The following is a 12101-nucleotide window of genomic DNA, read 5'->3' as shown; positions in this document are numbered from 1 at the left end:
CAGACAGGAATAGGATATTGTGCAGCTCTCTGCATCTTCCTCAACAACCAACCACATGGCTTCCCCTTCCTCTAGAGCAACAAAATAGCAACAAAGTAATTTTATGGTTGGGGGTTGTGGTGGTTTAAATATGCTTAGCCCATGGAAAGTGGCACTCTTAGGAGGTATAGCCTTGTTGGAATAGGTGTGGCCTTCTTGGAGGAAGTGTGCCACTGTATAGGTGGACCCTGGAGGGCTCCAATGCTCAAGCTTCACCCAGTGTGGAAATGAGAGCCTCCTCCCGGCTGCCTTCTGATTAAAATGTAGAACTCTCTGCTCCTCCAGCACCAAGTCTGCCTGCACGATGCCATGCTTCTTGCTATGATGATAACGGACTGAACCGCTGAAACTGTAAGCCAGCTCCAATTAAATGTTGTCCTTATAAGAGTTGCCTTGGTCATGGCGTCTCTTCATAGCAATGAAACCCCACAACATAAGGAACTGTATTAAAGGGTCGTAGCATTAGGAATGTTGAGAACCAGTGCTCTAAAATCAGCGCTACTCATCCCAGGGTTTTTTGTGTAGTTTCTCCCACTCTAGCATACATCCTTACACAGGCTTCTCTGTTTTGTCTGCTATGAGCATCATTAGAAAGCACATGGGGCCAGAGAGATGACTCAATGGTTAAGAGCTCTGACTGCTCTTCCAGAGGTCCTGAGTTCAAATCCCACAACCACATGGAGGCACATAGCTATCTGTAATGGGATCTGATTGAAGAGAGTGACAGTGTACTCCCATATAGATTATAAATAAATAAATCTTGAAAAGAAAGCACATACAATAAGTGTATCCTGTGACATGGAGGTTTTCTGGGTATTTGTGGTTCCTGTCTCCGATTTCATGGCAGGAGTATAGGAGTATCGCTTATCTGTCATTTGGGTGGCTTTTAGTTTGGGGCTGTTATAAACAGTGTTGGTATGAACGTTCCTGTACATGTCCCCTGTGCCCATGTACAAGAGTTTCTCCAGGATATACACCCAGGAACAGAATTGATGGGCCATAGGGTAGGAGCCTGTTCAGTTTTATTAGGTAATAACGAATTGTTTCCCAGTGTGGCTGTAACAATTTACAAGTCTGCCAGCAACAAATGACAAGTCCTGTTATTTTAGAGTCTTGCCAGCATGAGGTAACACACTCTTTAATACCTGCTCATGTGGTGGTATGAAACGCAGACTCATTGTGGCTTTACATTCATGTCTGTGGATGCCAATGGCTTTATTCTTTTTCCCTGTTTTTAAACGTTTACTGACTATTCTTAATACATGAAATGCCGGTTTCAGATCCTTTGTCATCCCAAAGTTCTTGGGTTATTTATTATTATTTTTCATTAAGTTGTGGAATTCTATTATCTTTAGATATAAATTCCTTGTAGCTTATATATTTGTTTTATTCTGTGGGATCTTTTGATGGACAAAATTCATTATATAATATATTCGCACACAGCACTTTTGAAAACTCTTAGCTAAAATGTCTTTTAATCTCAAGGTCGTGAGGTGTGTGCTTCTATGTTGCCTTTTGAAAGTTTTATAGTTTCACCTTTCATATATACGTTCTTTAGTCCACGTGGAATTGATTTTTGACGAGGGAGGAATCCAATTTCATCCTTTCCCCACACAGATACCCAATTAGCCCAGCGTTGTAGCTCACTCTTCCCTTGTGACCTGCGGAGTTGTTTGCCATAAATCACATCTTCACACTGTCTGTTTCCAGGCTTTCTAGCGTGTTCCACTGGTTTAAAAGAGGCTGAAGCTGAGTCCGAGCGACTGCGCGGGTTTTATAACTTAAGATGAGTGCTCTCTCCGAGCAAACCCCGCCTCCTCACTTTAGAAGTCATTTGGCCCCTGGCTTTTTCATGTTGCGTTTGGGTTGTTACTTTTTGTGTTTCATGAAAACAGATTCTAGACATTGGGGATACATTCTGGGGAGAATAACAACGTTAAGATATTGAAATGTGGGTGTGGTAAGATCAGAGGAGTACGACTGAAGGCCCGTTCCTGCCTTTCAGCTCACCTCCTATCCCCTGTTCCCAGCTGCGTAGCTGTTCTTCCCTTCACCTATTTGCCGTAAATTACATCTCCACACTTCCTTGTTTGCAGGGTTTCTAGCATATTACATTGGCTTAAAAGAAACTGGAGCTTCTCTCCCTCCCTTCCTTCCTTATTTAATTTTCTGAGATGTCATACTTCCCTGTAGTTCTGGATGGTGGGGAACTTGCTACGTGAGCATGCCAATCACCTGTTTCAGCCGCCTTGGCGGTAACACCCGTGGGCCACCACACATGGACCAGACGCCATTTAAAGAGAGATACTGAGTTTTCCTGTCTAAAAGCCTGACACACATCACCGTCTATTTTGTCTTTTTTTGATCTTAAGAACTGCAAAAAACTTGATACAATAATGCCGGTCTGTAATCCCAGTTTTAGGAAAGCAGAATCAAGAGAATCTGAAGTTCAAGGTCACATTCTGCAACATACCACGTTCAAGGTCAAACTGGGCTACGGGAGAGCCAGTCTCAAATAAAAAGAAATTAATTCCACTATAAAGCCTGTAACTTTATACTTAGGAGGCTGAGGCAGGAGGGATGCCATCTGAGAGCAACCTGGATTACATGGTGAGTTCCAAGTTAGCCTGAGGTAAAGATTGAGACACTGAAAACAAAATAAAATAAAATGAAAAGCAAAAGGAAATTACTTTCTCTGTTTTCTTTTTGGTATGTAGATATGCAGCTGTGTTTACAAATACATTTAAGACTAGTAACCTTGATAAGAGCATACCTAGTCTCAGTGTATTATTCTGTGTTCTTTTGAGTTTTCCGTATAGAAAATAATATAATATTCATTTAATGATTATTTTCTTTAAATATCCAACCTTTACTTCTTGCTTAGTCTGTTGGCCAGGCCTCTTGGCAGGGCTAATCAGAAATATGGCAGGGTCTTGTTCTAACTTTCAAGGGCCCAACATTTCACCATTAAGTAAGATGTTTGCTGTAGATTTTACATAGATCCCTCTCACTGAATTAAGGATTTTATTCCTAGCTTGGTACATTTTCTAGTGTATAAATATAGAATTCTATCAAATATTTCCATATATATTATTTTTTCCATGCTATGTTTTTCTCTATATTCTTTATATAGGCTTTTTTTTTTCCCTTAAAGTAGTTAACATGATATATTAGTGGAATTACTTTTCTTTTTCACTTTGTTATTTTAATTTTATATGTACGGCAGTTTTGCCTGCGTGCCTGTGCACCATCCGCATACAGTTCCCTCCGGGGTCAGGAGAAAGCATCAGGTCTTCTGGAGCTGCAGTTACAGACAGATGTTAGTCACCATGTAGCTGCTGGGAATTGAACTCAGATCCTCTGTAAGAGCCATTACACCCTGTGTTTTTATTTTTTGTTTATACTATAACGAATATCCAAGGCTCCATGAAATACAGGGAGCATATTCTTTCTTTTCATGTTTGGAAGATTTAAACACGATCTCTTCAAAGTTATAGATGAACGTAAATATATACCTCCTTAGGTTGTTTGTTTTGTTTTGTTTTTGTGTGTGTGTGTTTTTTAAAAAAATTCAATTATCTTCCTTCCTGTCCATCTTTCTTTCTTTCCTCTTTGAAAGGATCTGGCTATGTAGTCCCGGCTGGCCTCAAACTCAGGATCACATTCTTGTTTTCCACAGTGTGGGTGCTGTAGGCATGTACCATTCCTTTTGTCTTCATTCACTGTCCTCAATGGTTATATTCTCCTAAAAGGTGTCCAGGATGCACACCTTACACAGGAATGCCCTCACATACATATACACACTCCTCCCAAAACACACACATACACACACATACTCACTCAAATACACAACCACATACACATTCACACAACTCACACACGCACTTACACACACACACACACACACACACACACACACATACACACACAAAGGAGAAGTGAGGGAAAGGAGGAGGCAGGCAAGAGGGCTTTCTCAGAAGGACTAAACTTGAAAAGATTTATCTATAAGGCCGAGGAGTCAATCACAGTACATCAAATTCCTTTAAGAAAGACCTGATTATTTCTAGGCAGCTGACCATCTGACTGGAAACATGTATGTAGGAATCTTTCCTTGATGCTAGGGTGGGCTATTCTCATTCACCTTGAACTTCTAAGGATGGTGGGGTCCAGTGCTTCTCTATAGCTGTGGTTTGAATTGGTATATTCAGAAAAAGCCCCTCCCCCCAAAAATCTACTTACAGTGTTATGATTTATAGTCTAACCACATTTCAGTAAGCAAAGTTCCTGCCGTGTCTGTTTTGAGCCCCCCCAGTAGTATTTTTTTTCGCCAAATATTATTGCTAAGGATCTGTGAGACCATGAGGATTTATGACAGGGTCATTATTCTCATGTATAGGGTAGACTATATGCTACTATGCCATCTGTCTGCAGCAGGATCTTGTCTTTACATTTTCCAGACAGACCAATCCCAAGGTGTGATATGTCAGAACATCTAGTGAGTCCCATGATTCACCCACCCCTGACCCAAACAAAAATACCCTCTGTTCTGAGAAAGTGCCTTTTGTGTTAGAAAGAATGGCGCTGAATTATGTTTCTCCAGCAGAGAGTTGGATGGGCCAAACTGGTCAAGCGACGACAACATTTTTGTTTTCTAAGAAAGTGGTTCTGCTAGTTGAGATTTCTACCAGCTAAGGATATGGAGACTGAAGTGGCCACCTCCCCTCCTATGGCCAGGATGGACCTCCAGTGGATGGAGGACGACATCAACCAACCCACAAAACCTTCAAGCCAAAATTTGTCCTGTCTACAAGATGAGCAGAGATAAAGATTGAGGAAACAGCCAACCAATGATTGCCCCAGTTGAGACCCATCCCATGTGAGAGAGCCAACCCCTGACACTATTAATGATTCTCTGCTATTCTTGCAGATAGGAGCCTAGCATAACTGTCTCCTGAGAGGCTCCATCCAACAAAAGATGGAAACAGATCCAGAGACACATAGCCAAACATCAGGCAGAGCTTGGGGAATCTTGTGGAAGAGTGAGAGATAGGATTGAGTGAGTCAGAGGGATCAAGGACACAAAAAGACTACAGACTCAAATAGCCTGGGCCCATGGGGGCTCACAGAGACTGAACCATCAACCAGAGAACATGCAAGGGCTGGGCTTATACCCTCTATACATTGGTAGCAGATATACTGCTTGATCTTCATATGGGTCCTTTAACGATTGGAGTGAGGACTATCCCTGACTCTGTTGCCTGCCACTGGATTGAAATGGTTGGGCTTCAATGGGCGTGTGCTTAGTCCTACTGGAACTCGATGTCTCAGGGCTGGGTGATCCCCAATGGAGGCTTCCCTTTCCCCTCAGAAAAGGGTATGGGGTAATGGGAGGAAGGATTTGTAAGGGTGGAACCTGAGGAGATGGGCGATGATGTTGAGATGTAAAATAAACAAACAAACAAATAATAAAAACAAAATGATCAGAAAAAAAAAAAAGAAAGTGGTTCTGAATTCAGATCCCTAGGGAATGGGACTTTTCTGTTCCTCTTTTACCATGTAATCCCAGGCAAGTGGACCTGTTTGTCCCTGAATTCTTCCATCTGACTTAGGTGTACTGTAATAGGTTTTTCTGTGATGACTTGTCAAGAGTTCATAAGTCTTAGAGCCTCACTTCAGGAGAGATAATTGGGGAGGCAAACCAAAGTTAGCTAAAAAGAAAAGTTAATTGAAAAAAATTGTTTTGGAAGAATTCAGAGAGCCTAGACATCCTTTGACAATACTGTGTCCATCTTTGTGATCTTTACAAAATTTACCATTTACATTTTATCTATTGACTCAGGAGAAAAACAGAACAAAACAACAACCCACTTCTCTAAAGTTATTAGAAGAACAAGGGAGATAATTTTTTTTTTTTAAGGAAGAAAAGAAATCAAGTCTGGTAGTGCATGCCTATAATCCAGGAGGTGAGGCAGGAGGATTGTGATTTTTGACACATCCCTGTACTACATAGCAAGACATCTTCCTTCACCCTGACCCCATCCCTAAAAAAGGCCAGAGTAGGAAAAACCGCCTACAACTTCCTACATTATCAAGTCCCTGCTCCCTTGGGGAGAATTGAGTTCCCTCAATAAAAATAAGCCTGAAGGTGTCTGATACCTTCTTGGTGGCAGGATAGCTTTCTTCTTTGAACTATTTTAAGGGAGACCATTAGAAAAACACCACATACTCAGGCTGAGGCCTTGGTTGGTCATGAAATCTTTCTCTTGAGATTAATAGCATGAATCCAAGGCCCATCAACAGCCTGGCACCCTCCCTAGAGGCAAGCCTGGGGTGCACATACAGAAGGACTTTTAGCATTTTCTCCAAAGCTGCCTCTTTCGGAGAGCACGAGGCTGGTTTTGTGCAACTATAAAGTTCAGGAAAAGCCCATTCTCCACGTTTCTAACTGGATTTAAGCAGCTGGAATTGGCTGTCCCACAAGCCCACAGTCTCTGCCTCAATGGCCCAGCCTGTGGCAACTCTGCAGGTAAATTTCTGCTGTCTTTTTCTGTCACTGAGATTACTATATAATCTCAGAGCCCAAGGCTCTTTGGACAATGGCTATCACTCACCTTCCAGAGTTCTTCTGTAACTGATGGGTATAAAGAGAGCCGGAAACATTTCAGACAATCTGTTTCCAAATGTGAAAGTTCTAACCTCAATGTGCTAAAAAGGCATGAGAATGTGGTTCTGCTTAAAGAGGAGGGAATCTAGAGAAGAGACATGTAGCTTTGCTGTCTGTACACCAGCTTTTAGAGCATCCCTGAGTAGCCCACAAATGTTCACTGAGTTCTTCCAAAAAGACTGCTGTCTAAACCATCTGGGTCTAGCTAGTTTCTCTTACACAGTTACTTTGTCTATCAGTGTTAAGGATTTGGCAACACCAGGTAATTGAGGTGCATTATGAGTTAGGTGACGTCACTTTTTTTTTCTTTTGTTTTCTTTTTTTTCTGGATATTCCCTGACTAGGTTTCTTTTTCCAGTGGATCATTTCCCACAAACACAGGTATGATCAATGGTGACCCTGGTCTGGCACTCAAGGATTCAGACAGACAGGCATTTGATAATATAGGGCATCACTTGGGCACGTCTGATCCCTTCTAGTCAGCAAGTCCTCTGAGTTTCTGAGTTCTAGGTGAGGTCATCTGTGAATGAAAAGGGTTTGAAAAGAAAGGACCAGTTCCCTTGTTTTGAGGGGTGTGTAATCTCGCTGAGATAAAATGGGAGGAACCAAAATAGATTTCTGAGACTGCATCTGCCACCAGAGTTCATGTTCATAGAGGCTACACATTCCTAATTTATTTTCTCATGTAATCTTTTTTTTTGTTTTGTTTTGTTTTGTTTTTCGAGACAGGGTTTCTCTGTATAGCCCTGGCTGCCCTGGAACTCACTTTGTAGACCAGGCTGGCCTTGAACTCAGAATCTGCCTGCCTCTGCCTCTTGAGTGCTGGGATCAAAGGCATGTGCCACCACGCCCGATTCATGTAATCTTTATAGTAAGTCAAAAGACCAAATGCTATTTATGTGTGTGTGTGTGTGTGTGTGCATATATTCATGTTTGTGTGGTTGCCCCTGGGTGTGCATACATGTTCATGGGGAAGCCTGAGGTTAAACTTGGATGTTATATGTCAGAAACCATCCCTGGCCTCCCTTTTAGATAGATTCTCTGTGATATGAATCTGATCCAATAGGCTAAGCTGGCTGGCTAGGGACCCATTTGTCTCTGCTCCTCTGGTATTCCAAACTAAACATTACTGTATCTTCCTCATTCCTATTTTGCTGACAGGATTGCTAAGCAGACACATATTACAATAATTTGCCTAGGGCCACAAGGCCAGGTAGTTGGCAGAGGTGGGATCTGGACTTGAACAGTCTGATACAGAGCCCATTCCTTCAGCCCCACTTGCGATGTCTAAGACGGCACTTGTATTTTGGAGGTAAGATCAGGTGCCAGTGACAGGACCAGAGGGTTCTGGGAGGACAGGCAACAGTGAGTAAGGGTTAGCACCACAAGCAACTCATCAGCTCTCTGTTCCTTATTTGTGAGGCTGAGCCAGGACAGGTTTGCCTAGTTTCTGAGGGACCAACAGAGTCATCTGAGAAACTTCCCAGCCATCTCTCACCTGTAAGTTTTATGAGTGGATTTCACAAGGCAGAGGGAACAGAGCAGAGCCCGAGGGAGAGTGGCGGCAACATTTGAGTTGGTTCATACTCAATGCTCACTGGTCAAAGTGGCCAGGTTAGATGGTCATCCCTGCCTAATAGTCAAACATTATCTTTAAGAGTTGTGGCTGAGGGCCTTTGGCTTTTATTAATTATATGAGTTTTGGAAAACCCAAAGCCCCTGACTTTATTATTTTTTAAAGGGTTTATTATTTATGTCTATTTATATTTGTATGTGGGTGCATGTGTGTGTGTGTGTGTGTGTGTGTGTGTGTGTGTGTGCAGGTCCCCATGAAGGCCAAAAGAGGATGTTCGATGCCCTGGAGCTGGAGTTACAGATGCTCGTGAGCCATACAATGTGGATACTGGGACTAAGCTCAGGTCCTCTGCAGAAAATAGTCTTAACCTCAGAGCTGTATCTCTAGCCCCAACCTCTGATTTTAGAGACTCAGTATGTGAGGGCTGGAATAGACAGTAAGGTCAATTTGATCCCCAAGCCTCAAAGAGTGCAAGTGTCATGCTGATGGTCCCTGGCAGAGTTTAACATCAGTCAGGCAAGGCAGGGGGAGGGACCATGTCCCAGGAGCTGGTTGCAGTAGGTGCTAAACTTGCTTTCCAGGCTCTTTCACTTATATTCCTAACATACCCTTGGGGGCTTTCCCTGTGCTCGCCTCTGCTCTCCTGGTGCCCAAACTCTACAGAGCACGGGCAGCACAACAAATGAGTAAACGGGACCAAGGCTAGCTGCTTTCTCTAAAGGAACTGGAGATGGAGAGTGAATGAGAACTGTTTCTGATGGTCGTTTCCCTTTTGACTGTTTTATTCTCTGGCTAGAATGAACTTGGCTATGAAGTTCATCTACGTGTAACGCATTGCTCCCCCACTCCCCTTGTACCTAGAATGTTTATTCTTGTGGTGTTCCTTACCTTTTGGAGTCCATTCCATTCACTTATGCCCATGGTGTTAGGAGCAATTCTTTCTATATATGGGAGGCTAGACTCTAGGAAGCATGGCGGCCTGGCCTGAGGCCCAGGGTTACAGATGACTTTGCCTGTCTGGGGACAGAGCCCAAATAGAAAGCATCAAAGTACGGGCACACCATGCTCAAGGGAGGGGCTAGATTAAGCTCAAAACTGCTGGCAAGGCATGAGCCAGGAAGGCAAAAATGATGAGATGGGCAGAATGCAGCACCAACACCCTTTATCTCCTGTGTGTGGCCCACAAAGCCTATATTCACTTGGCTTTCATCCACCCTAGCTAGAGACTACTCTCCTTCATTGCCTTCTTTTTTAAAAAATTTATTTATTTATTTATTTATTAGCTATTTTCTTCATTTACATTTCCAGTGCTATCCCAAAAGTCCCCCATACCCTCCCCTGCCACTCCCCTACCCACCCACTCCCACTTCTTGGCCCTGGCATTCTGCTGACATTGCCCTCTTTCTTAATCAAGTCCTCGTCCATGCAAGGATTTCCTCATTCGCCTGCATCTTCTCTTGTCCAATCTCTCCATCACTTAGGTGTCCATTCATCCTGCCTCTTCCTTGTGTTCAGTGGCTCTCATACACACATGGCCAATGGATACATTCAAGAGGCTCCACTCCTTTGTCTCTTTGTCTATTCAACTCACATTACTAAATGTCTTGCCCTGCCAGGCTTGACTGGACTTACCCTTGGAATGGTGGAAGGTACAAGTTGCCCTGGCCTTGTAGAGTTCAAAGCAGTAAGAGAGCACTTAGGCAGGCTCTCAAACAAAGTGGGTAGTAAGAGAGATCTCTGGCATGTGGAGTCAGCCTGTGCGTGTTGGGGTATTGACTGTTTCTTCCTCCCTATGGGGTTCAAAGTGACCAGACACGCATGTTCCCAAAGCCTTACAAAAGGAGAGAGATCAAGGGCTGGGCCCATGTTCCCAAAGCCTTACAAAAGGAGAGAGATCAAGGGCTGGGGCCAATCAACTTTTTTTCTGTAAAGGATCAGAGGGCAGATATTTTAGGCTTTTCATTTAGTTTCAGTCAAAATCACCCAACTCTGTCATTGTGGTGTGAAATTGGCCACGGATAATAAACCACAGAGTAAGCCTACCTGTGTGACAATAAACTTTACTTTTTGAGCATTGAAAATGAGATTATGCTTGCCTGTTATGGAGTAGTATTCTTTTGATCTCCTCTGCACCCTAGTTCCAAACCAGAGAGCAGGCAGTACTTGTCTCGTAAGCTGCAGGTTGTCAGTATTATTTTAGGTCAAAGAAATAAATGAACGGAAGATGATTTCCAGGTGCAACAGTGATGTGGTCAGTCTTTCCCTGGGGACCCTGTCTTTCATGTTGGTAGCTGGAAAGTATCTAATACCAGGCTCAGGAATGAAAGGCAGGAAGCCTCCAGTTATATTCTGTCGCTTGAGCCAAGGCAGGTGAGTGATTAAACTCTAGACTGTGCTCTGGTGTACACCTGCTCACATCTGTCCAGGGACTGCTTCTTGACTATACATCCAAGCGTGGCATGTCACCAGGCCTCAGTCACTTGTACCCAGATAAAGAAATGACTGACACATGGCAGACCACCATGTTTGTGAATAGAAGCTTAGTGACAGCAAGAATTCTTAGTTAGTCTGGCGTAGAGAGAGCCAAAGGCTGTGAGAAAAGAAGCAGAAACATAGGGAAGCACTTGAGCTGAGCAAGTGGCTCCTTTCTGTCCCTGGCTTCTCTGGTGTCGGTGCCCTACCTAGGAGTCAGGATGAGAAAGATGTCTTGGAAACAGATACACTGGCGTTTGCAACATTATTTGCTATGTCAGCAGATTTTATTGTGCACCAAGCTGTCCATTTTCCCACTAGTTGCTTGATTGTTCAGGGTGGGGTATGAGAAAAGAGGAAGAAGGGTGGATTATTTTCTCTCATATACATGGACTTGGAAATACAATAAGCATTTTTTTTAAATGAAAGAAAAATGCCCCATTTTTTTCTGGGAAAATTCTCTATTGTTTTCTTTTCTTAGAATATTCTTACTCACTGAAAGTAAAACTGCTAAGTTGTTAACAAGGGGCTGTGATGGAGAACAAGTTTATTGTTTTCTATGGAAACAATAGAAAGTCACACCCATCTTTTCCCTCCATGGAAATGCCACCCTTGAAGAAGGCCCTTTCAGAGTACCTTGTTTGCTAACCAAACTTGGATGTACCCCTAACTCAGTACAGCCTCCCCAAAATGACAAAGAAAATGATTGTAGCCTTACAGAATCTTAGATTACAGACTTGTCACATGGCACATGTGATTCATTTCCTATGTCTGGGCATGACAGACATTACTAAGCAATCCCATAATTTTTATCACTATGCCTGTTTACTTCCCAAGAATTGTTTTTAAACCATTTCTGTGGACAGCTGAGATTCCCACTTCTGCTGCTGGTGTAGGGAAAGACTTGGAAGATAGCCAGCCCTGGGTTGAATAACCCTGAGCTAATTATGGGTTATCCAATGAAGGGTCTCTCAGTTCCTTCATTTAAAATGGAAGCGGTGCTGTTGATTAGCAATACCCTGGGGCTGGGGTGGTATTTGGGAACATGGTGCTGAATCTGTTGTAAATGGCCTTTCCTTTCCTTTGGGTTGAGCTGAAGTGGAATGTGAACCCATCTTAGTGACTCAATCTTTCAATTCTTTCAGCTTCTTTCAGGCCTGGGGTAGCCTACTTGCCCACTTCCAGGGATAGGACAGTGACAAACCTACTTGTCCCACCTTTGAAAAATGTCTCATTTCTCCAAAGTCTCCTATGGTCTCTCAGTGTGACTTTGGGATGCACGGCTTGCTGGGGTATTCAGATGAAGGACACTATCTCCACACAGGCCTTGCCTATTGTTTATATCACATT

General features: G+C 43.1%; 1 protein-coding gene across 3 annotated transcripts in view; it reads right to left on the bottom strand.

The window, feature by feature from the left end:
• Nucleotides 1-12101, bottom strand: part of Sh3rf2 (SH3 domain containing ring finger 2) — a 106194-nt gene that overhangs the window by 22129 nt on the left and 71964 nt on the right. The gene's annotated exons all lie outside the window — the stretch shown is intronic.

The sequence above is a fragment of the Mus musculus genome, chromosome 18, assembly GCF_000001635.26.
Source record: "Mus musculus strain C57BL/6J chromosome 18, GRCm38.p6 C57BL/6J".
Lineage (NCBI taxonomy): Eukaryota > Metazoa > Chordata > Mammalia > Rodentia > Muridae > Mus > Mus musculus.
This window is presented reverse-complemented; position numbering and strand designations above follow the sequence as displayed.